Source organism: Tamandua tetradactyla, chromosome 4 (genome assembly GCF_023851605.1).
Source record: "Tamandua tetradactyla isolate mTamTet1 chromosome 4, mTamTet1.pri, whole genome shotgun sequence".
Classification (NCBI taxonomy): Eukaryota; Metazoa; Chordata; class Mammalia; order Pilosa; family Myrmecophagidae; genus Tamandua; species Tamandua tetradactyla.
Window position 1 is genome coordinate 97,154,644 of NC_135330.1, and position 25,251 is coordinate 97,179,894.

General features: G+C 38.8%; 1 long non-coding RNA gene across 2 annotated transcripts in view; it reads left to right on the forward strand.

Moving 5' to 3' along the window:
* The window catches only part of LOC143681200 (uncharacterized), a 139,936-nt gene that overhangs the window by 16,136 nt on the left and 98,549 nt on the right, over nucleotides 1–25,251 (forward strand). The window contains exons 5-8 of one of the 2 annotated variants that reach the window (XR_013174462.1): nucleotides 3,179–3,314; nucleotides 7,997–8,132; nucleotides 12,819–12,954; nucleotides 15,176–15,267. This is a non-coding gene — a long non-coding RNA (uncharacterized LOC143681200). The other variant, XR_013174463.1, reaches the window with a different exon arrangement.

Sequence of the window (25,251 nt, forward strand, 5' to 3'; positions counted from 1 at the left end):
GACATGAAAATAAATGAAAAAAATACATGTAAGCGGCTAACCATAGTTCCTGGCACATTGTAACAGGTAATGAATGGGTAACTATTATGATTAGAACCTGTCATAATAAGGAACTGCAGGTTAACTTAAAAATTTAATGTAAAGAATGAAAGTATTAGAAAATCTGGAAGAAAATATATGGTTATGAATGGTTGAACTATGAATGGAAGAGAACATTCTAAATGACGGGAAACATCATTAAACAGAGCATAACGGTAAAATATTTATGAACATGAAGGAAAAAATGGTAACTAAGCGGAAAGCTCATTGCAGAAACATCATAGATATCTTGTATCCTTAATATGTAGTGATCTTTTACAAATCAGTGAGAAAACACTTAAATGAGAATAGGAGTAAAAGTGTGGATAGGAAATTCATAACACAATCACATCAACCAAGAAAAAGAAAACAGACATACAAAAGTACAATGGGCATAGAGAAGAGGTTTATTACAAAGAGAAGAGAATATGGTTTTCTTGAACATCACCCCTCACTGATAACCACTGTTGAATCCGATAGACTCTCTTCTAGACACACACACACACACACACACACACACACACACTTTTCATCATTCGTACCTTTTATATTTGTTTTCTATTATTATATGATCTTTTTTCATGTCTTGAAATGTTCTTCAAAATATTTTGGCTATACAGGGTATTAGCATATTAAGCAGGTGTCATGGTTAGGGACATGTGTCAACTCGGTCAAGTTGTGGTAGCTGTATATCTGAATGGGCAAGTACTGGCCTGTCTGTTGCAGTGAGGACATTTCACAGGATTAGGTCATGATCACGTCAGCTGCATCCACAGCTGATTCCATTTGTAATCAGCCAAAGGGGAGTGTCTTCTATAATTAGTGATGCTAAATATAATCACGGGAATCCTTTTAATGAGGACTCGGAGAAGACAGGCCCCTTCCTACTTGGGCTGGTGAGCATCTCCTGCAGAGTTCATCCAGACCCTCCATCGGAATCGTCGGTGTCACAGCCCGCCCAATGGATTTGGACTCTGCCTTCCAGCGGTCACGTGAGACACTTTTATAAATTTTATATTTGCAAGTGTTCCCTGTTGATTCTGTTAATCTAGAGAACCCTAACTAATACATCTTGGTACCAGGAGTGGTTCTTAAGAAACAGAATCTTAGAAATGGGTTTTTATGAATGGTTTTCTACTCTGACTGGACTCGGAGACACGAAGGACTCTGATTCCCGTAATCAGAATGACACTCTCAATCCATGGAGTGAGTTGCCAAAGGAGATAAAGAAAATATCATCATTCGATTCTCCTAATGCTCCGCTTGTACGAAGCCAGACGCTGGGGGATGATGTTTTTGACACCTTTCCAGAGTTTTGTAGAAATAAGAGTTATAGAGATGTTGGTTGCTTGTTGTTACATAGCCTGTCTACATTAAGGGGTGAAAGGGATGGGCTTAAGGCTTCAAACGAGAAGCTTAAGTGCCGTCTGAAAGATGTAGACGTTTCTATGAGTATCTTGAAGGAAAATCTCATGTCCTGTAGCCATAGACCTGAGATCTCTAAAACTCAGACTCAGAAACTTATTGTTAGATTAGCAACTTTACAACGTAATCTGAAATCTCAGTCTTGCATGGTGTCTGCTGTCAAAGCGAGGGCACTGATTAGAAAGGAGTGGGACCCTGAAAAATGGGATGGTGACATATGAATTGATAATGGTGTTGGGGGCGATGTTGAAACTCTAGGCCGTGCTGAGTCTTCTCTAGAAAACCCTGTACTGGTCTGCCCTGAGGACATAGCCACCCCACCTCCAGCCTGCCTTGAGGAATTGGCCACCCAGCCTCTGCCTGAAGGGATTAGGCCTAGAGTGCTTAATCCTGTTTCACCAGATGAAACTGCAAATGAAGTGTGGGAATGCGCGCATGCTCATGGACTTCTCTGGTCTTACCATGTTGCCCATCATCCAGAAGCAGCTAGATTGATTGAACGGTGGAATGGCTTTTAGAAAACTCAATTCCGGTGCCAGCTAGGTGGCAAAAACTTGAAAGGCTGGGGTAATGTTCTCCAGGAAGCTGTGTGTGCTCTGAATCAGCATCTGCTGTATGGTGCTGTTTCTCCCATAACCAGGAAGCATGGGTCCAGGAACCAAGGGGTGGAAATGGGTGTGGTACCTCTCACTATTACCCTAGTGATCCACTAGGAAACTGTTTGTTCCCTGTCCCTGCTACCCTGGTTCCAAAACAGGGTGTGCTTCCTCCAGGAGAAACAACAGTGATACCACTGAACTGGAAGTGAAGATTGCCACCTGGTCACTTTGGGCTACTTATGCCTCTGGATCAACAAGCCAAGAAGGGGATTACATTATTGTCTGGCGTAATTGACCCTGACTATCAGAAGGAAGTAGGACTGCAACTACATAACGAAGGTAAAGAAGAGTTTTCTTATAATATAGGAGAGCCCCTAGGGCGTCTCTTAGTACTGCCATGCCCTGTGATCAAAATCAATGGAAAACTGCAACAACACATTCCAGGCAGGACCACTAATGGCTCTGAGACTTCAGGAATGAAGGTTTGGGTCACCCCACCAGGCAAAGAACCACGGCCAGCTGAAGTGCTTGCTGAGGGGAAAGGGAACATGGAATGGGTAGTGAAAGAAGGTAGTGACAAGTATGAACTTTGACCCCGTGATCAGTTACAGAAACGAAGACTGGAATGCTGTTTTGTTCATGTTATACTATTTAAGTTGTAAGATATCAGGTTTAAGAATGAATGTTGCCCAAGGATTTGCACCCTATTCTGGAGAGATTTAATGTGTTTCCAGTTATATGCAGGACAGTTGAGTATTGTCAGGAAAAAGAAAAACAGTGTGCTTATTTGTTTTCATTTGGAAATTAAGTATGATTTAAGGTGATATATACATATAGTTGTCACGTTGGCAAGGGGTGGACTGTCCTGGTTAGGGACATGTGTCCATTTGGCCAAGTTGTGGTACCTGTTTATCTGATTGGGCAAGCGCTGGCCTGTCTGTTGCTATGAGGGCATTTCATAGGATGAGGTCATGATCACGTCAGCTGCTTCCACAGCTGATTCCATTTGTAATCAGCCAAAGGGGAGTGTCTTCTGCAACCAGTGATGCTAAATCTAATCTCGGAAACCTTTTCAGGAGGACTCAGAGGAGACAGGCCCCATTCCTGCCTTGGCTGGTGAGCCTCTACTGCGGAATTCATCCAGACCCTCCATCGGAGTCATCGGCTTCGCAGCCGGCCCTGTGGATTTGGACTCTGCGTTCCTGCGGTCACGTGAGACACTTTTATAATTTTATATCTGCAAGTGTTCCGTGTTGATTCTGTTTCTCTAGAGAATGCTAACTGACACACTAGGACCAACTCATTGTTCTGAAAATAGACAAAGTGAAAGAAGCACACGTTTGACCTGCCTTTCCTAAACCAAACATATTTCTAAACTAGCCAAGCTGTTGTTAAGAAAAATTTGCTTTTGACGAACAGCTTCGACTAATAAATGCAGAAGGAATGAGAGAATATCACCATTTTGCAGCCCTTAATGAAGTAGTTGATCTCGTCAATGATCATCACGTCATTAGGTGGATGGTTGACGTATGGTTCCTGCTTGAGTATGCAGGAATCAGGCTGAAACCTCCTGAACCACTGGTGAGTCTTGGCATCACCAAGGTGGCAGAACTAGAATTAGGGGATCCATGAGTTGATGAACTTAGGAAGTATTTTCTCCCGCATTTTCTAAGGATACATTCCCTTCTAGATCATTCATGCTTAGCTTCATTATATTACCCTATGTTTCCCTAAGGAATTACAAAAACAAAACTGCTTCCATGCTTTTAGGACTCAAATTGATATTTTAGTTTCATAATTTTTTAAGAGAGAAGTTATTTTTTCTTAACTTTAGTGCTTTTGTGGACTTGTAGAATGTGATATATGATGTCACAGTGAAGGAAAGAATAAGCAGCTTCACATGGCCTCATGACAATGTGGTCCTTGTTATTATAGTGAAAACTAAATGAAACAAAGTGTTCATATATTGAATATTAGTGTAACCAATTCTTTGTGACTCAGAACGATCAGCAACTGGAAAACAACAGTAAGTGGCTTGTAAACTCTTAGGTATATTATCTAAAACCCTTCGGTTTGAACTGGATCATATAATAACCTTGAAATAATCATAGAAAAATGAGTAGGAAGTAGGGGTTGTTGAGAACTAGCAGGTCAGACAATCAAAAGTTTCAGTTATAGAACATGATCTATCCAATAGAGAAGAAATGTTACCTTAGATTGGCGAATGCAAAAGTGCCTAGGCTTTTTTCAAGCGTAGTTGGCACTAACCCTTTGGGGCAGGCCACGGAGGCTCAGCAGGCAAGAACGCTTGCCTGCCATGCCCGAGGACCCGCGTTCAGGTCCCGGTGCCTGCCCATGTAAAAAAAAGAAAAAAAGATTAAAACCCTTTGGGATGGGTGTCAAAAGGCAATCATGTAGGAAATTTTCAGCTTAGTTCTGTAACAATAATGCTTATAATACCATAAGACTGTCCAAAAACAAAAGTCTCTGCTAGTGAAGTATACTTAAATATGTTCAGAAATACAGATTGTTCATAATTGAAAACAGGAGTGTTTTGAATTGGAAAAAAGGAGCTAGTTGGATCATATCCTGGGTAGTATAAGTGTGGGAGTCAGAAAGATCTGGGTTTGAATCCTGGCTCAGCTGCTTACTAGCAAGTTATTTCACATCTCTAAGCCTCAGTTTCCCCAGTCTATAAAAGGAGGCTAATAATGGTAGCAACCATTAGGTAGACATGAAAACAAATGAAAAAAATACTTGTCAGCAGCTGACCGTAGTTTCTGGCACATTGTAACAGGTAATGAATGGGTAACTATTATGATTAGAACCTGTCATAATAAGGAACTGCAGGTTAACTTAAAAATTTAATGTAAAGAATGAAAGTATTAGAAAATCTGGAAGAAAATATATGGTTATGAATGGTTGAACTATGAATGGAAGAGAACATTCTAAATGATGGAAAACATCATTAAACAGAGCATAACGGTAAAATATTTATGAACATGAAGGAGAAAACAGTAACTAAGCGGAAAGCTCATTACAGAAACATCATAGATATCTTGTATCCTTAATATGTAGTGATCTTTTACAAATCAGTAAGAAAACACTTAAATGAGAATAGGAGTAAAAGTGTGGATAGGAAATTCATAACACAATCACATCAACAAAGAAAAAGAAAACAGACATACAAAAGTACAATGGGCATAGAGAAGAGGTTTATTACAAAGAGAAGAGAATATGGTTTTCTTGAACATCACCACTCACTGATAACCACTGTTGAATCCGATAGAATCTCTTCTAGACACAGACACACACACACACACTTTTCATCATTCGTACCTTTTATATTTGTTTTCTATTATTATATGATCTTTTTTCATGTCTTGAAATGTTCTTCAAAATATTTTGGCTATACAGGGTATTAGCATATTAAGCAGGTGTCATGGTTAGGGACATGCGTCAACTCGGTCAAGTTGTAGCTGTATATCTGAATGGGCAAGTACTGGCCTGTCTGTTGCAGTGAGGACATTTCACAGGATTAAGTCATGATCACGTCAGCTGCATCCACAGCTGATTCCATTTGTAATCAGCCAAAGGGGAGTGTCTTCTATAATTAGTGATGCTAAATATAATCACGGGAATCCTTTTAATGAGGACTCCGAGAAGACAGGCCCCTTCCTACTTGGGCTGGTGAGCATCTCCTGCAGAGTTCATCCAGACCCTCCATTGGAATCGTCGGTGTCACATCCCGCCCAATGGATTTGGACTCTGCCTTCCAGCGGTCACGTGAGACACTTTTATAAATTTTATATTTGCAAGTGTTCCCTGTTGATTCTGTTAATCTAGAGAACCCTAACTAATACATCTTGGTACCAGGAGTGGTTCTTAAGAAACAGAATCTTAGAAATGGGTTTTTATGAATGGTTTTCTACTCTGACTGGACTCGGAGACACGAAGGACTCTGATTCCCGTAATCAGAATGACACTCTCAATCCATGGAGTGAGTTGCCAAAGGAGATAAAGAAAATATCATCATTCGATTCTCCTAATGCTTCGCTTGTACGAAGCCAGACGCTGGGGGATGATGTTTTTGACACCTTTCCAGAGTTTTGTAGAAATAAGAGTTATAGAGATGTTGGTTGCTTGTTGTTAGATACCCTGTCTACATTAAGGGGTGAAAGGGATGGGCTTAAGGCTTCAAACGAGAAGCTTAAGTGCCGTCTGAAAGATGTAGACGTTTCTATGAGTATCTTGAAGGAAAATCTCATGTCCTGTAGCCATAGACCTGAGATCTCTAAAACTCAGACTCAGAAACTTATTGTTAGATTAGCAACTTTACAACGTAATCTGAAATCTCAGTCTTGCATGGTGTCTGCTGTCAAAGCGAGGGCACTGATTAGAAAGGAGTGGGACCCTGAAAAATGGGATGGTGACATATGAATTGATAATGGTGTTGGGGGCGATGTTGAAACTCTAGGCCGTGCTGAGTCTTCTCTAGAAAACCCTGTACTGGTCTGCCCTGAGGACATAGCCACCCCACCTCCAGCCTGCCTTGAGGAATTGGCCACCCAGCCTCTGCCTGAAGGGATTAGGCCTAGAGTGCTTAATCCTGTTTCACCAGATGAAACTGCAAATGAAGTGTGGGAATGCGCGCATGCTCATGGACTTCTCTGGTCTTACCATGTTGCCCATCATCCAGAAGCAGCTAGATTGATTGAACGGTGGAATGGCTTTTAGAAAACTCAATTCCGGTGCCAGCTAGGTGGCAAAAACTTGAAAGGCTGGGGTAATGTTCTCCAGGAAGCTGTGTGTGCTCTGAATCAGCATCTGCTGTATGGTGCTGTTTCTCCCATAACCAGGAAGCATGGGTCCAGGAACCAAGGGGTGGAAATGGGTGTGGTACCTCTCACTATTACCCTAGTGATCCACTAGGAAACTGTTTGTTCCCTGTCCCTGCTACCCTGGTTCCAAAACAGGGTGTGCTTCCTCCAGGAGAAACAACAGTGATACCACTGAACTGGAAGTGAAGATTGCCACCAGGTCACTTTGGGCTACTTATGCCTCTGGATCAACAAGCCAAGAAGGGGATTACAGTATTGTCTGGCGTAATTGACCCTGACTATCAGAAGGAAGTAGGACTGCAACTACATAACGAAGGTAAAGAAGAGTTTTCTTGTAATATAGGAGAGCCCCTAGGGCGTCTCTTAGTACTGCCATGCCCTGTGATCAAAATCAATGGAAAACTGCAACAACACATTCCAGGCAGGACCACTAATGGCTCTGAGACTTCAGGAATGAAGGTTTGGGTCACCCCACCAGGCAAAGAACCACGGCCAGCTGAAGTGCTTGCTGAGGGGAAAGGGAACATGGAATGGGTAGTGAAAGAAGGTAGTGACAAGTATGAACTTTGACCCCGTGATCAGTTACAGAAACGAAGACTGGAATGCTGTTTTGTTCATGTTATACTATTTAAGTTGTAAGATATCAGGTTTAAGAATGAATGTTGCCCAAGGATTTGCACCCTATTCTGGAGAGATTTAATGTGTTTCCAGTTATATGCAGGACAGTTGAGTATTGTCAGGAAAAAGAAAAACAGTGTGCTTATTTGTTTTCATTTGGAAATTAAGTATGGTTTAAGGTGATATATACATATAGTTGTCACGTTGGCAAGGGGTGGACGGTCCTGGTTAGGGACATGTGTCCATTTGGCCAAGTTGTGGTACCTGTTTATCTGATTGGGCAAGCGCTGGCCTGTCTGTTGCTATGAGGGCATTTCATAGGATGAGGTCATGATCACGTCAGCTGCTTCCACAGCTGATTCCATTTGTAATCAGCCAAAGGGGAGTGTCTTCTGCAACCAGTGATGCTAAATCTAATCTCGGAAACCTTTTCAGGAGGACTCAGAGGAGACAGGCCCCATTCCTGCCTTGGCTGGTGAGCCTCTACTGCGGAATTCATCCAGACCCTCCATCGGAGTCATCGGCTTCGCAGCCGGCCCTGTGGATTTGGACTCTGCGTTCCTGCGGTCACGTGAGACACTTTTATAATTTTATATCTGCAAGTGTTCCCTGTTGATTCTGTTTCTCTAGAGAATGCTAACTGACACACTAGGACCAACTCATTGTTCTGAAAATAGACAAAGTGAAAGAAGCACACGTTTGACCTGCCTTTCCTAAACCAAACATATTTCTAAACTAGCCAAGCTGTTGTTAAGAAAAATTTGCTTTTGACGAACAGCTTCCACTAATAAATGCAGAAGGAATGAGAGAATATCACCATTTTGCAGCCCTTAATGAAGTAGTTGATCTCGTCAATGATCATCACGTCATTAGGTGGATGGTTGACGTATGGTTCCTGCTTGAGTATGCAGGAATCAGGCTGAAACCTCCTGAACCACTGGTGAGTCTTGGCATCACCAAGGTGGCAGAACTAGAATTAGGGGATCCATGAGTTGATGAACTTAGGAAGTATTTTCTCCCGCATTTTCTAAGGATAAATTCCCTTCTAGATCATTCATGCTTAGCTTCATTATATTACCCTATGTTTCCCTAAGGAATTACAAAAACAAAACTGCTTCCATGCTTTTAGGACTCAAATTGATATTTTAGTTTCATAATTTTTTAAGAGAGAAGTTATTTTTTCTTAACTTTAGTGCTTTTGTGGACTTGTAGAATGTGATATATGATGTCACAGTGAAGGAAAGAATAAGCAGCTTCACATGGCCTCATGACAATGTGGTCCTCGTTATTATAGTGAAAACTGAAATGAAACAAAGTGTTCATATATTGAATATTAGTGTAACCAATTCTTTGTGACTCAGAACGATCAGCAACTGGAAAACAACAGTAAGTGGCTTGTAAACTCTTAGGTATATTATCTAAAACCCTTCAGTTTGAACTGGATCATATAATAACCTTGAAATAATCATAGAAAAATGAGTAGGAAGTAGGGGTTGTTGAGAACTAGCAGGTCAGACAATCAAAAGTTTCAGTTATAGAACATGATCTATCCAATAGAGAAGAAATGTTACCTTAGATTGGCGAATGCAAAAGTGCCTAGGCTTTTTTCAAGCATAGTTGGCACTAACCCTTTGGGGCAGGCCACGGAGGCTCAGCAGGCAAGAACGCTTGCCTGCCATGCCCGAGGACCCGCGTTCAGGTCCCGGTGCCTGCCCATGTAAAAAAAAGAAAAAAAGATTAAAACCCTTTGGGATGGGTGTCAAAAGGCAATCATGTAGGAAATTTTCAGCTTAGTTCTGTAACAATAATGCTTATAGTACCATAAGACTGTCCAAAAACAAAAGTCTCTGCTAGTGAAGTATACTTAAATATGTTCAGAAATACAGATTGTTCATAATTGAAAACAGGAGTGTTTTGAATTGGAAAAAAGGAGCTAGTTGGATCATATCCTGGGTAGTATAAGTGTGGGAGTCAGAAAGATCTGGGTTTGAATCCTGGCTCAGCTGCTTACTAGCAAGTTATTTCACATCTCTAAGCCTCAGTTTCCCCAGTCTATAAAAGGAGGCTAATAATGGTAGCCACCATTAGGTAGACATGAAAACAAATGAAAAAAATACATGTCAGCAGCTAACCGTAGTTTCTGGCACATTGTAACAGGTAATGAATGGGTAACTATTATGATTAGAACCTGTCATAATAAGGAACTGCAGGTTAACTTAAAAATTTAATGTAAAGAATGAAAGTATTAGAAAATCTGGAAGAAAATATATGGTTATGAATGGTTGAACTATGAATGGAAGAGAACATTCTAAATGATGGAAAACATCATTAAACAGAGCATAACGGTAAAATATTTATGAACATGAAGGAAAAAACAGTAACTAAGCGGAAAGCTCATTGCAGAAACATCATAGATATCTTGTATTCTTAATATGTAGTGATCTTTTACAAATCAGTAAGAAAACACTTAAATGAGAATAGGAGTAAAAGTGTGGATAGGAAATTCATAACACAATCACATCAACAAAGAAAAAGAAAACAGACATACAAAAGTACAATGGGCATAGAGAAGAGGTTTATTACAAAGAGAAGAGAATATGGTTTTCTTGAACATCACCGCTCACTGATAACCACTGTTGAATCCGATAGACTCTCTTCTAGACACACACACACACACACACACTTTTCATCATTCGTACCTTTTATATTTGTTTTCTATTATTATATGATCTTTTTTCATGTCTTGAAATGTTCTTCAAAATATTTTGGCTATACAGGGTATTAGCATATTAAGCAGGTGTCATGGTTAGGGACATGTGTCAACTCGGTCAAGTTGTGGTAGCTGTATATCTGAATGGGCAAGTACTGGCCTGTCTGTTGCAGTGAGGACATTTCACAGGATTAGGTCATGATCACCTCAGCTGCATCCACAGCTGATTCCATTTGTAATCAGCCAAAGGGGAGTGTCTTCTATAATTAGTGATGCTAAATATAATCACGGGAATCCTTTTAATGAGGACTCCGAGAAGACAGGCCCCTTCCTACTTGGGCTGGTGAGCATCTCCTGCAGAGTTCATCCAGACCCTCCATCGGAATCGTCGGTGTCACAGCCCGCCCAATGGATTTGGACTCTGCCTTCCAGCGGTCACGTGAGACACTTTTATAAATTTTATATTTGCAAGTGTTCCCTGTTGATTCTGTTAATCTAGAGAACCCTAACTAATACATCTTGGTACCAGGAGTGGTTCTTAAGAAACAGAATCTTAGAAATGGGTTTTTATGAATGGTTTTCTACTCTGACTGGACTCGGAGACACGAAGGACTCTGATTCCCGTAATCAGAATGACACTCTCAATCCATGGAGTGAGTTGCCAAAGGAGATAAAGAAAATATCATCATTCGATTCTCCTAATGCTTCGCTTGTTCGAAGCCAGACGCTGGGGGATGATGTTTTTGACACCTTTCCAGAGTTTTGTAGAAATAAGAGTTATAGAGATGTTGGTTGCTTGTTGTTAGATACCCTGTCTACATTAAGGGGTGAAAGGGATGGGCTTAAGGCTTCAAACGAGAAGCTTAAGTGCCGTCTGAAAGATGTAGACGTTTCTGTGAGTATCTTGAAGGAAAATCTCATGTCCTGTAGCCATAGACCTGAGATCTCTAAAACTCAGACTCAGAAACTTATTGTTAGATTAGCAACTTTACAACGTAATCTGAAATCTCAGTCTTGCATGGTGTCTGCTGTCAAAGCGAGGGCACTGATTAGAAAGGAGTGGGACCCTGAAAAATGGGATGGTGACATATGAATTGATAATGGTGTTGGGGGCGATGTTGAAACTCTAGGCCGTGCTGAGTCTTCTCTAGAAAACCCTGTACTGGTCTGCCCTGAGGACATAGCCACCCCACCTCCAGCCTGCCTTGAGGAATTGGCCACCCAGCCTCTGCCTGAAGGGATTAGGCCTAGAGTGCTTAATCCTGTTTCACCAGATGAAACTGCAAATGAAGTGTGGGAATGCGCGCATGCTCATGGACTTCTCTGGTCTTACCATGTTGCCCATCATCCAGAAGCAGCTAGATTGATTGAACGGTGGAATGGCTTTTAGAAAACTCAATTCCGGTGCCAGCTAGGTGGCAAAAACTTGAAAGGCTGGGGTAATGTTCTCCAGGAAGCTGTGTGTGCTCTGAATCAGCATCTGCTGTATGGTGCTGTTTCTCCCATAACCAGGAAGCATGGGTCCAGGAACCAAGGGGTGGAAATGGGTGTGGTACCTCTCACTATTACCCTAGTGATCCACTAGGAAACTGTTTGCTCCCTGTCCCTGCTACCCTGGTTCCAAAACAGGGTGTGCTTCCTCCAGGAGAAACAACAGTGATACCACTGAACTGGAAGTGAAGATTGCCACCTGGTCACTTTGGGCTACTTATGCCTCTGGATCAACAAGCCAAGAAGGGGATTACATTATTGTCTGGCGTAATTGACCCTGACTATCAGAAGGAAGTAGGACTGCAACTACATAACGAAGGTAAAGAAGAGTTTTCTTGTAATATAGGAGAGCCCCTAGGGCGTCTCTTAGTACTGCCATGCCCTGTGATCAAAATCAATGGAAAACTGCAATAACACATTCCAGGCAGGACCACTAATGGCTCTGAGACTTCAGGAATGAAGGTTTGGGTCACCCCACCAGGCAAAGAACCACGGCCAGCTGAAGTGCTTGCTGAGGGGAAAGGGAACATGGAATGGGTAGTGAAAGAAGGTAGTGACAAGTATGAACTTTGACCCCGTGATCAGTTACAGAAACGAAGACTGTAATGCTGTTTTGTTCATGTTATACTATTTAAGTTGTAAGATATCAGGTTTAAGAATGAATGTTGCCCAAGGATTTGCACCCTATTCTGGAGAGATTTAATGTGTTTCCAGTTATATGCAGGACAGTTGAGTATTGTCAGGAAAAAGAAAAACAGTGTGCTTATTTGTTTTCATTTGGAAATTAAGTATGGTTTAAGGTGATATATATATATAGTTGTCACGTTGGCAAGGGGTGGACTGTCCTGGTTAGGGACATGTGTCCATTTGGCCAAGTTGTGGTACCTGTTTATCTGATTGGGCAAGCGCTGGCCTGTCTGTTGCTATGAGGACATTTCATAGGATGAGGTCATGATCACGTCAGCTGCTTCCACAGCTGATTCCATTTGTAATCAGCCAAAGGGGAGTGTCTTCTGCAACCAGTGATGCTAAATCTAATCTCGGAAACCTTTTCAGGAGGACTCAGAGGAGACAGGTCCCATTCCTGCCTTGGTTGGTGAGCCTCTACTTCGGAATTCATCCAGACCCTCCATCGGAGTCATCGGCTTCGCAGCCGGCCCTGTGGATTTGGACTCTGCGTTCCTGCGGTCACGTGAGACCCTTTTAAATTTTATATCTGCAAGTGTTCCCCGTTGATTCTGTTTATCTAGAGAACCCTAACTAATACAGCAGTTCTCTACTTAAAAATCAACAGTCAATATGAACTACCCTTTAAAAGTGCATATGTGTAGACCAGTTCATGTAGCATAAAGTAAAGAAATGGCCATAGGAATTAGAGGTATAAGGGGTTTTTAACATCATCAACTCTTGCTCTGGACTTTGCATCTCACGCAAGGTTCGCAATCTCAGACCAGTTTTCCTGGTTGTACCAAGGAACATGGATATAAGCAACTCCATTCTTATCTCTCTAAGCGTCCTTTATGTGTCCAAGTTGTGTAGACATAGACCTTCTCTTCCAACTTTGATTAGAGGAATCCCAGGGAAGGCCACTGTTGAACACTTGGGTCACTTGTTTATTCCTACAGTTTTTGTGTAGCCAGGGGTATAGGGTAAATACATCTATATCAGATCAATCCAGGAATGAAGTATCAAGGTCTGCTATGAGAAGAGGATTAAAAAGTATTGGGTATACAAAAAAAAAAGGGTTACCACAATATGAATGTCCCATAATTTATTTAGCCTTTCCTATATTGATGTCCATTTAGGTTTTTGTAGTTCTTGATCTTATAAATAATTCTATGATGTTTATCCTTATGCAAGTAGTTTTGATGAAATTACAGATATTGTTTTTCAGGGTGAATTACTAGAATTGAATAAGATATTTAGTCGAATATTTTAATTCTTCCAATCACGTGAACCTGTTGAAGGCTTTTGCTGTATAGAGTGGAATCACATCTTTTATACATCTAAGTTATATGAAGTCATCTATCTAATTAGAAATAGAGTAGAGAATTCAAGAAAGCAGTAGTGGAGAAGAAACAGAGAAAGGGACAGCAAGGGCTAGAAGAGTGAAATTTGGTTCAATAGCTTGGCTGTATTTCCCTCTTAAAGTTAATGGTTTTAGGCCTGGAAGGAAGTGGCATGACCTAGGATTCCCTAGTTCCCTGTTACCTCAGTTGTTCCCAGTTTCGGTATGCCTCTTGTCATGGGGGATTGTGGCTAGCTCAGTTTCACTCTAGTGATTAAATTGTATTTTCCTGCTTTACACGACATTGACCCCAAATACATGACAACACTTCATCTAATTCTTCATCAAAAGAAACAGCAATTTGTTCCAATACTAGAGGGTTTAGAAAAGCACATCACCCCGTCTTTGCTTTTTCTGGGTAAAGCTCTCCAATGTTCACAGGAAAAATATTTAATTAATAGGGAAAAAAAGAACTACTTAATATTGTTAACAAATACAAGTCTTATCAGCCACATTTCCTTTTCATGAAATATAGCAGTGAGACTGCCAGTAAATCACAACTCTGTTTCCCTAAAGAAAGGGAAAATAAAGTATCTTTCCTCGACTGAAAGCCTTAAAACCAAGATAACATGAAAGGTATCTTTTTTATTGAGGTCCTATCTTCAGAAATACTCCAGCATCTTAGTGTTAAGCTAGACTGAATAAAAAAAATCTTGAAGAGATCTCTTCCTCTAATGTATTGTATTATTGTGCCTGGTTTAGTTAATGTCCATCAAAGTACTTTTAATTGGCTGGGAATTTTAGCATAATTTAACTTCCAAAGTCAAATTTGATTCCACTATTATTTCAGTTAACTTTAGGAAAGTGATTATTTGACAGTGCAAATCACTGACGTTTCAATCGTGTGCCTGTTGATTTCAATCGTGTGCCTGTTGAAAATTTTTATACAAATCTACTTTCAATTAGTGTTCGGTAGTCACTTTGTCTAGTAGTAAGGTTAGCTTTCCCTTCTGTAACATTCCATGTCGGTGCTATACATAGTATGGTCTTAACATCTACAGTTCAACCCTGGGGTGTCCTTTACATGTGTAGATTCTTCTAACATGGCAATTATTTTTGGAGATAAGGAGGCTTTGTTTTAGTAGAACATTCAATGAAACAAAGTAACATAATGAATAATAATTCATTTTATTTGAGACCTTCAAATGCTGTAGTAAAAAAAATGCAAGGACTAGTTTACTTTTAAAATAAGGTTTGTTCATTTTATGTCTAATATTTTAAACATCAAAGTTCTAACAAACCAAATAGTTCAATAAAGGTGGAATAAAGAAAATGGCACAAATGACTTGAAAATGTTTTTCTTTAAGAAAAGACAAAGATGAAACTATTCCTTCCTCTTTTCCAGTCCACATCTCCATCTTCTGTCTCCAGTGCTAAACACACCTACCTTGTCAACAGTCATCCAAATAAGGGTAGTACATCCTTTCTTAAAGGCAGGTGAGTATGATACTGGGTTATCACACTGCCAAATATGAAACTACGCAGCTGTTAGATTTATTGTATATTGAGAGAACATCTGGGAAGGAGAAAGCCTTCATTGAGAGAAAAATGGGTCAATTCCTTGGAGAAAAGTCTCCAAGGACATGGAGTCTTCTTGCTGAGCTGATCAGGTGAAGTTGGCTGAGTGATGCACTTTTAGGAAGACTTAGTATAACTTAGGATATAATAAATGGTTGTGGTAGTTAACTCATTCCCAACTGCCAGTAACTATTTTGAGTCCTTGTGTTAACTCGCTCATCTTCACCACAGCCCCATGAAGTAGGTTCTGTTATCTCTGTTTCACAGATGAGGAGGCTAAGACTCAGGAGCCTTCAGCAGATCACATCAATTGTGATTGGGTTCAAACCCAGACACACTGAATCTAGTGTCCAGTAACCACTGAATACTGTATTATCTCAATAAAGAAAAAGAGAACTCCAAAATTTTTAAAAGAGAAATCTTGATTTGATTATTAAAGAAAAGAGGAAGGCTGTTTTTTTAAAAAAATGAGTATGTGTTGTTGACTGGAGGAACTCTTGTTGAAACTTTAATTTTGTTACTGAGAGTGAAATAAATGTGTGTGTGTGTGTGTGTGTGTGTGTGTGTGTGTGTGTGTGTGTGAAGTGGGAGGAAGAACATAGTCAGGGTCAGGGGAGTTGTTTGTTTTGTTTTGTTTGGAGAGTCCAGTATGCCCTCCCACTATTCTATATACTGAAGATTAAATATTATAATTTCTAATAGTTTCATTTTCTGATAGATTTGTGGCTTGGCACAAATAGAGAAACATGCTGTTGTAAAGATCTAACCTGTTGAGATGCAGAGCTTCAACCTTTCAATCATAATATCTTTTGGAAGAATGAATTTTTAGTACCATGTCCTAAATAATTTTATCTGGAGTCCAGCTGAAAATGAGGATTGTCACCTTCCTTCTTAAATTGCTACCATAGCGTTGGTTGAGTCAAAAAAAATTGTAACTCTCAAGTCTCCACATGCATCTAGGTTATCAAATTCAGCCCTTTCGGGGGCTGTCCATCCAGTACACTCAGTAATTCATTTACAAATATTGAATAAGTAAGCATTTCTCATATAGATTATGACATTAAAAATTATTTAAATTTTCAGTAGCCAAACACTTGGAGGATAAAAACCCCGTGCACCTGTTGGACATGCTGTTTTACATGACTTGCATTTTCTCTTATAAACTTGTCTAGAAAACAAGTACAGATAATATCAAAGAACCAAAGTGCTATTTTAATTCAGAGATAGGAAATCATCCATAGCACAAATGTATTCCAGTACAACTTTATTTATGGACATTGACATTATCATTCATGTAATTTTCATGTGGCATGAAATACTCTTCTTTCATTTTCATTTTAAAATGTGCAACCCATTCTTAGCTTGTGGGTCTTACAAAACAGGCAGTGCGTCAGATTTGGCCATGAGCCCCTGCTCTAAATTAGAGCTTTCTGGTGTTTTTTTTTTTTTCAACATGGGCAGGCACTTGGAACCAATGTGGTTTTTAAACACTATCACACAAATTGTAAATATATAGAATAAGTAAGACTAACCACATATTGATGTTTTAATCTTTCTGAAGATTTTAAGTAATTTGATGAAGTGATTCAAGTTACAGAAGAAAATATTACCATTGGTGAAATAAGATAAATGGGACAAAAACAGTTAATCATGACAATATTTAATTGGTACAATTTCTGATATTTTCATTTTTTTTTAACATGGGCAGGCACCGGGAATTAAACCCAGGTCCTCTGGCATGGCAGGCAAGCATTCTTGCCTGCTGAGCTACCGTGGCCCACTGATATTTTCTTGATTATCTTTGGGTAGTATGTATGTTCCTAAGGTGAATATGAAAATATAATTTGGATATTTGATAGTTAATAATCTCACACTTACTTAAAATGGCAAAGTATTGGCAATTTCATTTAAGCTCTGTCTTCATATTGAAAGAATATCACGGAACAGTAGCCAGTCTTTCTGAAAATTCAGAATTCCATATAATATACTTTGAAAAACATATGGACATCTTACTTCTTGGTATACTTGAGGAAAATTGAAAATAAGTAGTGTTAAAATGTGTAATGAAAATCACAATATGGTCTGTGTGTTAAACTCTCTCATTCAAAAGGTTTCTGCATATTTCTTTGCTTGGGATGATCTCACCACCATAATGGACCATGCTTTCGCCCAAGAGAATGATACATGTCCTGAGATTCATCTTCTGAGTGAGAAATCTTAATGATCTATGACATTAATTCATACATTCCACCTTTACCCAAAGCTCTGGTTTCTAGAGAGACTCAATCTTTTATCATAGAAATCCACCATCGTCAGTGGTCCAATTTGACAGTTCTTTTGAAATGTCACCAGAGAGAGATGATATGGAAAAATCCATATAATTAAACAAATTGAATAATTGTAAGGACATTTCAATGCGTTCTTTGGTGAGTTACCTGAGAAGGTGGGCACAGAATGATAATTGTTTAAATAGGGAATTTTTTTTGACAGATGGCCAGAGAGCAATGGAAGCAACTCTGGAATGTGATAGAAAGACCTGATCCTATATCTTCTACTTGTTATGGGTGTGTGTGTGTGTGTATGTATGTAGATGTAAGCATGCATGTACATATTTGAGGAAATCCCTTTCCTCCTTTCCTCCTCCTCTGGATATTGACACTGAATCTGTTTCTATGAATGTCATAGGTCATTCAAGAACTAGGCTTGGGTTTTATGAAATGACCTATGACATTCTTTATGATTCAGAAGTTCTCTAAAATACAAAGCACAGCTGTTTAAAAATGCTCACTGATTATAAACAGACTTGTTCTTCTGGAGATCTGGGAATATAAATTCAAATTAACCTTGAATTAAGTGAAGAGTATTATGTAATGCTAGTATCATGCAAATATGTATAACCAGAAAATATCTATTATGTAGAATATGAAAATGTTGAGTAAATCGCTTGCTGTGTTTTTATTTACTGTATTTCAGAAGTCAATGATAGGCTCTGATTTCTCAAGTATACTAATTAGTCCATGAAAATTAAATGTGTGGTATAGATTTTTATTTATCATCTCTGATGTGATGTTCATGAAAATATAACTTAGTTGAGTTGGAGTCTGTTTTAGTGTGCAAGCTGCCGGAATGTGATATACCAGAACTGAAAAAAGCATTTTAAAGAGGGGGAATTTAATAAGTTACAAGCTTACAGTTCTTAGCCTTTAAAAAATGTTCAAACTAAGGCATCCAGGGAAAGATACCTTAATTCAATGAAGGTTGATGGGTCAGGGACACCTCTCTTCACTGGGTAGTTGCTTGGCTGGCATCTGCTAGTCTCTTGCTCTTGGGCTCCCTTGCCTTTAGCCTCTCTTCCTGTGGGGGTTCCTCGCTTTGCTTCCCCAGGGCTGGCTTTCATCTCTTAGATTCCTTTGGCTCTCTCCAGGTTCTGGCTTGCTTGACATCTCATGATGATGTCTGCTGAGCTATAAGCATCTCCAAACATCCATGTCTCTCTTCTCCAAGTGTTGGCATCCATGTCAGCTCTGCTCTGAAGCTTCTTTTGGCACCCTCTCTGCAGGCTTTTAGGCTTCTGTTGTTTCTGAGGTTTCCCAAAAATGTTTCCCCTTTTAAATATTCTAGTAAACTAATCAAGGCCCACCTGGAATGGGTAAAGTCAAATCTCCATCTAATCAAACAGTCACACCCACAATTGAGTGTCTCAGAGCTCTGTGGGATAATCTAATCAAAAGTTTCAACCTACAGTATTGAATCAGGATTAAAAGAAATGGTCACTACCACAGGATTGGATCAGGTTTAAAACAGCTTTTATGGGGTACATAATACTTTCAAACCAGCACAGAGTCCTAACTACAGGTGTAGTTAGTTCTATAAGATTTTGATTTTCAACATATCGATCATATGCACTTTGATCTTCACTTTGGGCTGTGCAGAAGTCAGTATATTGATATGTAAAACTTCTGCTGCTTGTGTAGAAGTTAGTTTAGAAATGGCTCACTTTCCATGCAGAGTCATGATGCTGAGAATTGGTAATGTGTGTTCCTACTGGCACATTCCAGCCATAAACTTCATGAAGAAATCAAAGAACCATGTGTAGTGTGTAGTGAACTCCCCTTGTTGTAATTAAACATTAGTGTATAGATTAAAACTGTGTTTGTGGGAAATTATGTATAAAAAAAGTGGTGTTACTCTGTATTTCTATTAATTCAGAGTGTTAATATAAATTTTATACCATGATTTGGAATTGTGTGATGGCAGTATGCATGTCAAATCATCAATTTACTGAAATTTTTAATCAGTGTAACACTGTCTTTAAGATTAAGTTTCAATAACTTACTAAACTGACTCTCTTTTATATACTTGGCAGTCTAACTATAAGAGCTATTTCTTCTGAGGGTAAAGGTTGTGCATTCATGGGTTGGTTGGATACCTAAAGCTGAGAGGTTAGTCCTAAGAAGTACAAAGCAAACAAACAAATTATTTGACACATATTATGGCTAGCAAAATAAAGAAAAAGGCAGTAGTGTTAAATGAGGTCATTGAGTGTGAAGCGAAATGCCACAGAGACCCATTCTTTTATACCTAATGTGAAAAGAAATGAAGGTATAGGAATCTGAGTTGTATTACAGCCCATACCTACATTGTATAGAAAGATTTAAAAAAGAAATAAAAGAAAAAGGGAGGTTTGGTTTAGCAAAAGTTGTAGTTACCTGTTACTAACCACCTAAAAACTTGCCAGCTTAAACCAACCCCTTATTCTGGGCATTGATGGCTCTGCTGGAAGTTCTTACTTGGTCTCTCATATAGTTACATAAAGTGGCAACTGAGTCTGGAGTCATCTGAAAGTTTCTTCACTCAAATATATGTTGACTGGGCTGGAATGGCTTGAACAGCTGAGGGATGGTCAGGCATCTCTTATTCTATTCTTTTTTTTTTTTATTAACGGAAAGAAAGAAAAAAAAATTAACACAACATTTAGAAATCATACCATTCTACATATGCACTCAGTAATTCTTAACATCATCACATAGATGCATGATCATCGTTTCTTAGTACATTTGCATCGGTTTAGAGGAACTAGCAACACAACAGAAAAAGATATAAAATGTTAATATGGAGAAAAGAAATAAAAGTAGTAATAATGGTAAAAAAACAAAAAAAAACCCTATAGCTCAGATGCAGCTTCATTCAGTGTTTTAACATGATTACTTTACAATTAGGTATTATTGTGCTGTCCATTTTTGAGTTTTTGTATCTAGTCCTCTTGCACAGTCTGTATCCCTTCTGCTCTAATTACCCATTATCTTACCCTGTTTCTAACTCCTGCTGGACTCTGTTACCAATGACATATTTCAAGTTTATTCTCCGTTCACATCAGTGGGACCATACAGTATTTGTCCTTTAGTTTTTGGCTGGATTCACTCAGCATAATATTCTCTAGGTCCATCCATGTTATTACATGCTTCATAAGTTTATCTTGTCTTAAAGCTGCATAATATTCCATCGTATGTATATACCACAGTTTGTTTAGCCATTCTTCTGTTGATGGACATTTTGGCTGTTTCCATCTCTTTGCAATTGTAAATAACGCTGCTATAAACGTTGGTGTGCAAATGTCCGTTTGTGTCTTTGCCCTTAAGTCCTTTGAGTAGATACCTAGCAATGGTATTGCTGGGTCGTATGGCAATTCTATATTCAGCTTTTTGAGAAACCGCCAAACTGCCTTCCATAGTGGTTGCACCATTTGACATTCCCACCAACAGTGGATAAGTGTGCCTCTTTCTCCGCATCCTCTCCAGCACTTGTCATTTTCTGTTTTGTTGATAATGGGCATTCTGGTGGGTGTGAGATGATATCTCATTGTGGTTTTGATTTGCATTTCTCTAATGGCCAGGGACATTGAGCATCTCTTCATGTGCCTCTTGGCCATCCATATTTCCTCTTCTGGTAGGTGTCTGTTCAAGTCTTTTTCCTGTTTTGTAATTGGGTTGGCTGTCTTTTTGTTGTTGAGTTGAACAATCTCTTTATATATTCTGGATACTAGACCTTTATCTGATATGTCATTTCCAAATATTATCTCCCATTGTGTAGGCTGTCTTTCTACTTTCTTGATGAAGTTCTTTGATGCACAAAAGTGTTTAATTTTGAGGAGCTCCCATTTCTTTCTTTCTTTCTTCAGTGCTCTTGCTATAGGTTTAAGGTCCATAAAACCACCTCCAGTTGTAAGATTCATAAGATATCTCCCTACATTTTCCTCTAACTGTTTTATGGTCTTAGATCTAATGTTTAGATCTTTGATCCATTTTGAGTTAACTTTTGTATAAGGTGTGAGATACGGGTCTTCTTTCATTCTTTTACACATGGATATCCAGTTCTCTAGGCACCATTTATTAAAGAGACTGTTCTGTCCCAGGTGAGTTGGCTTGACTGCCTTATCAAAGATCAAATGTCCATAGATGAGAGGGTCTATATCTGAGCACTCTATTTGATTCCATTGGTCGATATATCTATCTTTATGCCAATACCATGCTGTTTTGACCACTGTGGCTTCATAATATGCCTTAAAGTCCGGCATTGAGAGACCTCCAGCTTCGTTTTTTTTCCTCAAGATGTTTTTAGCAATTCGGGGCACCCTACCCTTCCAGATAAATTTGTTTATTGGTTTCTCTAATTCTGAAAAATAAGTTGTTGGGATTTTGATTGGTATTGCATTGAATCTTTAGATCAGTTTAGGTAGGATTGACATCTTAACTATATTTAGTCTTCCAATCCATGAACACGGTATGCCCTTCCATCTATTTAGGTCTTCTGTGATTTCTTTTAGCAGTTTTTTGTAGTTTTCTTTATATAGGTTTTTTGTCTCTTTGGTTAAATTTATTCCTAGGTATTTTATTCTTTTAGTTGCAATTGTAAATGGGATTCGTTTCTTGATTTCCCCCTCAGCTTGTTCATTACTAGTGTATAGAAAAGCTACAGATTTTTGAATGTTGATCTTGTAGCCTGCTCCTTTGCTGTACTCATTTATTAGCGCTAGTAGTTTTGTTGTGGATTTTTCCGGGTTTTCGACGTATAGTATCATATCGTCTGCAAACAGTGATAGTTCTACTTCTTCCTTTCCAATTTTGATGCCTTGTATTTCTTTTTCTTGTCTAATTGCTTTGGCTAGAACTTCCAACACAATGTTGAATAATAGTGGTGATAGTGGACATCCTTGTCTTGTTCCTGATCTTAGGGGGAAAGTTTTCAATTTTTCCCCATTGAGGATGATATTAGCTGTGGGTTTTTCATATATTCCCTCTATCATTTTAAGGAAGTTCCCTTGTATTCCTATCTTTTGAAGTGTTTTCAACAGGAAAGGATGTTGAATCTTGTCAAATGCCTTCTCTGCATCAATTGAGATGATCATGTGATTTTTCTGCTTTGATTTGTTGATGTGGTGTATTACATTAATTGATTTTCTTATGTTGAACCATCCTTGCATACCTGGGATGAATCCTACTTGGTCATGATGTATAATTCTTTTAATGTGTTGTTGGATACGATTTGCTAGAATTTTATTGAGGATTTTTGCATCTATATTCATTAGAGAGATTGGTCTGTAGTTTTCTTTTTTTGTAATATCTTTGCCTGGTTTTGGTATGAGGGTGATGTTGGCTTCATAGAATGAATTAGGTAGTTTTCCCTCTGCTTCGATTTTTTTGAAGAGTTTGAGGAGAGTTGGTACTAATTCTTTCTGGAATGTTTGATAGAATTCACATGTGAAGCCACCTGGTCCTGGACTTTTCTTTTTAGGGAGCTTTTGAATGACTAATTCAATCTCTTTACTTGTGATTGGTTTGTTGAGGTCATCTATTTCTTCTTGAGTCAAAGTTGGTTGTTCATGTCTTTCCAGGAACCCGTCCATTTCATCTAAATTGTTGTATTTATTAGTGTAAAGTTGTTCATAGTATCCTGTTATTACCTCCTTTATTTCTGTGAGGTCAGTAGTTATGTCTCCTCTTCCATTTCTGATCTTATTTATTTGCATCCTCTCTGTTCTTCTTTTTGTCAGTCTTGCTAAGGGCCCATCAATCTTATTGATTTTCTCATAGAACCAACTTCTGGTCTTATTGATTTTCTCTATTGTTTTCATGTTTTCAATTTCATTTATTTCTGCTCTAATCTTTGTTATTTCTTTCCTTTTGCTTGCTTTGGGATTAGTTTGCTGTTCTTTCTCCAGTTCTTCCAAGTGGACAGTTAATTCTTGCATTTTTGCCTTTTCTTCTTTTCTGATATAGGCATTTAGGGCAATAAATTTCCCTCTTAGCACTGCCTTTGCTGCGTCCCATAAGTTTTGATATGTTGTGTTTTCATTTTCATTCGCTCTAGGTATTTACTAATTTCTCTTGCAATTTCTTCTTTGACCCACTTGTTGTTTAAGAGTGTGTTGTTGAGCCTCCATGTATTTGTGAATTTTCTGGCACTACGCCTGTTATTGATTTCCAACTTCATTCCTTTATGATCCAAGAAAGTGTTGTGTATGATTTCAATCTTTTTAAATTTGTTAAGACTTGCTTTGTGACCCAGCATATGGTCTGTCTTTGAGAATGATCCATGAGCACTTGAGAAAAAGGTGTATCCTGCTGTTGTGGGATGTAATGTCCTATAAATGTCTGTTAAGTCTAGCTCATTTATAGTAATATTCAGATTCTCTATTTCTTTATTGATCCTCTGTCTAGATGTTCTGTCCATTGATGAGAGTGGTGAATTGAAGTCTCCAACTATTATGGTATATGTGTCTATTTCCCTTTTCAGTGTTTGCAGTGTATTCCTCACGTATTTTGGGGCATTCTGGTTTGGTGCATAAATATTTATGATTGTTATGTCTTCTTGTTTAATTGTTCCTTTTATTAGTATATAGTGTCCTTCTTTGTCTCTTTTAACTGTTTTACATTTGAAGTCTAATTTGTTTGATATTAGTATAGCCACTCCTGCTCTTTTCCAGTTGTTATTTGCATGAAATATCTTTTCCCAACCTTTCACTTTCAACCTGTATTTATCTTTGGGTCTAAGATGTGTTTCCTGTAGACAGCATTTAGAAGGATCCTGTTTTTTAATCCATTCTGCCAGTCTGTGTCTTTTGATTGGGGAATTCAGTCCATTTACATTTAGAGTTATTACTGTTTGGATAATATTTTCCCCTACCATTTTGCCTTTTGTATTATATATATCATATCTGACTTTCCTTCTTTCTACACTCTTCTCCATGTCTCTCTCTTCTGTCTTTTTGTATCTGACTCTAGTGCTCCCTTTAGCATTTCTTGCAGAGCTGGTCTCTTGGTCACAAATTCTCTCAGTGACTTTTTGTCTGAAAATGTTTTAATTTCTCCCTCATGTTTGAAGGACAATTTTGTTGGATATAGGAGTCTTGGTTGGCAGTTTTTCTCTTTTAGTAACTTGAATATATCATCCCACTGTCTTCTAGCCTCCATGGTTTCTGCTGAGAAATCTACACACAGTCTTATTGGGTTTCCCTTGTATGTGATGGATTGTTTTTCTCTTGCTGCTTTCAAGATCCTCTCTTTCTCTTTGACCTCTGACATTCTAACTAATAAGTGTCTTGGGAAACGCCTATTTGGGTCCAATCTCTTTGGGGTGCGCCGCACTTCTTGGATCTGTAATTTTAGGTCTTTCATAAGAGTTGGGAAATTTTCAGTGATAATTTCTTCCATTAGTTTTTCTTCTCCTTTTCCCTTCTCTTCTCCTTCTGGGACACCCACAACACATATATTTGTGCAGTTCATATTGTCCTTGAGTTCCCTGATACCCTGTTCGAATTTTTCCATTCTTTTCCGGATAGTTTCTGTTTCTTTTTGGAATTCAGATGTTCCATCCTCGAAGTCACTAATTCTATCTTCTGTCTCT